Below are 4,225 nucleotides of genomic sequence, written 5' to 3' on the forward strand. Positions count from 1 at the left end.
GTGAGCCTTCTCCAATAGCTCAGCTGTGGGTCTCTTTTGTGGCCCCAGGGGCTTCCTGAGGGGTTTGATTAGAGGGATTCCCACAATTAATGATCTATGTGTTCTGGTTCTGGAAAGAATGCAAAGGCTCTTATGCCTAAGCACGTATCTAGAAATGGTGTCCTTTTAAAAGCCATCTACAGCATTAGGCAAGGATAAAGAATAGTAGTTGTGAAATATAGAGGTGGAGTTCAAGAAACTAACCTTATGCTAGCATGTTAAGAGTCCTGCAATCTGAATCTAAGATCATACATTATAGGAGAGTCCTGAGATGTCTGTCTTATTCACGGACAAGGGTGGTTTAAAGCGAGAAACAAATAACGTGATGTGTCAGTCAGGCTCTCTGGCCAGAAAAACAGAAGCCATTCCAGGTTTTTCTGACAGAGGACATTTCATAGAGAGAACTGGTTACCAATGAAATGGAAGGGCAGAGAAGCCAAACGTGGAATGCAGAGAGAATTCCAGAGATTAGCCACAATAGGAAGCTGCTCCCACTTTAAGACTGGAAGGACAATAGGAGAAAGTGGCAAAATCAGACCTCAGACACCAGGGCTGTCCAGTGGGACTAGAACCATAGCAGAGACTTCCCAGTGGAGCTGAGACCACAGAGAGGATGCTACTGGTGCTGGAATTACCACAGGGAACACAGACAGAAAAAGTTCCCTGGCTTCTTTCTTCTTTCTGTCCCTCATTCCAGTGCCCCTGACTTCCTTTGGCAGCACCAAACTGGAAATCAGAGGTCAAAGAAACCTGGGAAATGTAGTTCCTTGCAGCCACGCAAGTACTGGATTTCTATGACAGCAAACTGGAAATGAACTGCACATCACAAAAAATTTAAGTTTTGCACAATACAGAATGTTACCAAACTTCCCTGGAATTAGTAGCCCCTTATATGATCAACCCTGTATAAGGTGATTAGAAAATCTTACCGTATCATCACTGAAATTCTTAAATTTAATTTTCATTATTTTTAATATAAAAATTATTTGTGAATAGGTAATACAGGCACATGAAATAAAATTCAAAAATTATAAAAGGATTTGTAGTGAAAAGTCTCAGCCACTCACATATGTGGCCACTCATATCTATAGCACATCTATGTATCTGTTTCTTTATCTGTGTATATCCTTTCTTCTATTAATACATATGGAAGATGTATATTTTCTCCCATACCAATGGTAGCATACTATATGCACTGCTCTACTGACCTAAACTTTAGAACTAATTGTGACCTACCAATTTAATACTAAGGATATTTCTTCTCTGTGGAAATAATGGGCGTGCCTATTGGGTCAGACATGTGCCTAGGTGATAAAGGGCTATAAGTCATAAGGCTTGCAGACATCCAGCATTCACCAGTCATGCAAAGAATTCTCCAAGGCAGTAATTCAGCAGAAGCTTTGGCAGGTCCATCAGAATGAGTCAAGGCTTTGGAATGACTCATTGGGGCTTGAGTTACGTAATCTTGACTTAATCATATCACTGGAAGCAAAGGTAAATTGAAGACTTAAATCCTGGCAGCTCAGTATCTCATCTGGATATTGGCAGAGTAATTATCAGCCAGCAACAGTTTCAGAGTCGGAAAAGCAGCCTCAAATGCCTCATATTATATACCAAGAGAATGTCTCTGTGGGTTAAAGGGTATGCATACATGTATATGTTTATGTGCATATATGCACACATATATTCATACATCATACACACATGCATACACATGGAAAGAAAATATATTCAAAAATTTCTTGGCCGGGCGCTGTGGCTCATGCCTGTAATCCTAGCACTCTGGGAGGCCGAGGCGGGTGGATCGCTTGAGGTCAGGAGTTCGAGACCAGCCTGAGCAAGAGCGAGACCCCATCTCTACTAAAAATAGAAAGAAATTATCTGGCCAACTAAAAATATATATAGAAAAAATTAGCCAGGCATGGTGGTGCATACCTATAATCCCAGCTACTCAGGAGGCTGAGGCAGTAGGATCGCTTAAGCCCAGGAGTTTGAGGTTGCTATAAGCGAGGCTGACGCCAGGGCACTCACTCTAGCCAGGGCAACAGAGCGAGACTCTGTCTCAAAAAAAAAAAAAACAAAAAAATATTTCTCAAATCTTTGGAGCAGACACACCTTTATATGCTTAGAAATGATAGAAGTAATCACAAAAAGAAAAACAATTGATTATAAGGATATTAATATTCTGCACATAAAAACACAAGAACACTAAAAGTATGACACAGTCAGGAAATACTTTTATTATAACAAATATGACAGATAAAGGGATGACATCTTAATTATTTAACACATTCATATGAGACCATATACTATAGTGAGAATAACAGCCTCAGCTCTGCTGTTAGACTTCCTATGATGTGAACATAATTGGATTTCAGTCTCTTCATCTATAAAATGGTGGTAATGGTAATACTTATTGGAATTCTGTAAGGTTTAAATATGGTATATATGTTAAATACTTAGAACAGAGCCTGGCACTTGATAAACACTCAGTAGGAGCCACCTATAATTATTAGAAAACAGTTATTAGATAAATAAATGGAAAAAAACCCTGAACAGTCAATTGTAATTAATAAATTAACATAAGGGAAATGTTCAAATTTATAATTTATTGTCCTACTTAAGTCAAAATAGTTAAAAAATTAATACCCAGTTCTAACAAGGATGGAGTAAAACCAACAAACTTTTCGTGGCAATAAGATTAGAATTATCCTTTTGAAAAAAAAATGGCAGTATATATTAAAAGACATAAAATGTTTAAATTCTTGTTTAATAATTTTGCTACTTAGAATTTTCCTTAAATATATAATCCAAAGAGATAACATGTTATAAACTAATTTTTTTCCTGCATTATTTATGAGAAGAGTATAAAGGTTAAGGCAGCCAATACATGTACTTATACAATAATGGATTGATTACGTTCCGGTACAACAATGTATGTATAGGCATCAGTACCAGATGATAGTTTTTTGCATTGTATGTGAGTGATAATTCATATACTACAGTTATATAGACTATATTAAAAATATGAAATTCAAAGTTATGATGATCATATAGCAACATTCTTTTTTTTTTTTTTTTGGAACTAAAAAAGGACTTTGTTTATTGAGGGCAAGAGGATGCAAACAATATAAAAATCAAAAGCTTATCTGGCATTTAATGAACTTTTCTTTCTCTGCTTGTCAAATGGGAGGTGGGTTTTATTTGTACATTTTCTAAGGGTCCTGATCTGCTCACGAGATCCTTATACAGGGAGAAGCTGTGGGGCAGATTTCTTAAGCAATCCTGAGAGAACTCTTATCAATCAGGGTAGAATAATTGCTCAGTTCTGCCTACTTCTTTCCTTTCTGCTTCATGTGTACTACAAAATAGTCGTTGCACGCAATGGTGAGGCCTGCGATTAGGGAAAAGAAGCTCTGGAAGCCCACTTTGCCATCTCGGTACTGGTCCAGGTCCTTCATTATTTTGTCCAAGGCCAGAGGGTCTTTTTGATTTTCCAAAAATCCAGGGAATTCCTTTTCCATGAGTACTCTTAGGTCATCCTTTGTTAAGAAGCCTTTATCCCCAGCAAATTTGTGAAATGTAAACATCATGGTTTCCATGGCATGTTCCATTTGAGATGACATTTTGGCGAGGTCTGTTGAAGTCTGGGCCGTGAGGCGCGGCGCGGACGCTGGGCGAGCTGGGACGCGGGGCGACGAGCAGAGCGTGGCAGGCGGCGAGACTTCGCAACATTCTTATTATATGATTTTGCAATTTTATGTGCTTTCCTCATATTTAGTCCCATGTTAAAAGCCTGGAAGGCAATACACATGAATGAAAATAGTTGCGTTTGGGTGACACAATTATGAATGATCATTTTTATCTCTTTTTAGTTCTTTAAAATTCCTTAAAATGACTTTTAAATTACAAAAGTAATGCATGCTTATTGGTAAAAAAAAAAAAAAAAGTAAACATTGCAGAGACATATAGAACAGAAAGTAAAAGTCCCCTGTATTCTCCTCCCCCAATTTTCTACCCTCCCATCTCTGTTCTCATTCTTCAAATCTCATTTCCTTCTTCAGAAATGACCACTTAGGAATGTGTCCTCCTGAATACTTCTCTATGTATTTACACACACACACACACACACACACCCCTACACATGTACCACACACATTTTTCTTATATTAATGGGGATTGCTAC

The 4,225-nt window shown here is 37.8% G+C and overlaps 1 pseudogene; it reads right to left on the bottom strand.

Annotated features, from left to right (window-relative positions):
• Positions 1-3,122: 3,122 nt before the first annotated feature.
• Positions 3,123-3,760, bottom strand: LOC138386591 (protein S100-A10 pseudogene; annotated as a pseudogene).
• Positions 3,761-4,225: the final 465 nt, after the last annotated feature.

This window comes from Eulemur rufifrons, chromosome 7 (assembly GCF_041146395.1).
Source record: "Eulemur rufifrons isolate Redbay chromosome 7, OSU_ERuf_1, whole genome shotgun sequence".
Taxonomy (NCBI): domain Eukaryota; kingdom Metazoa; phylum Chordata; class Mammalia; order Primates; family Lemuridae; genus Eulemur; species Eulemur rufifrons.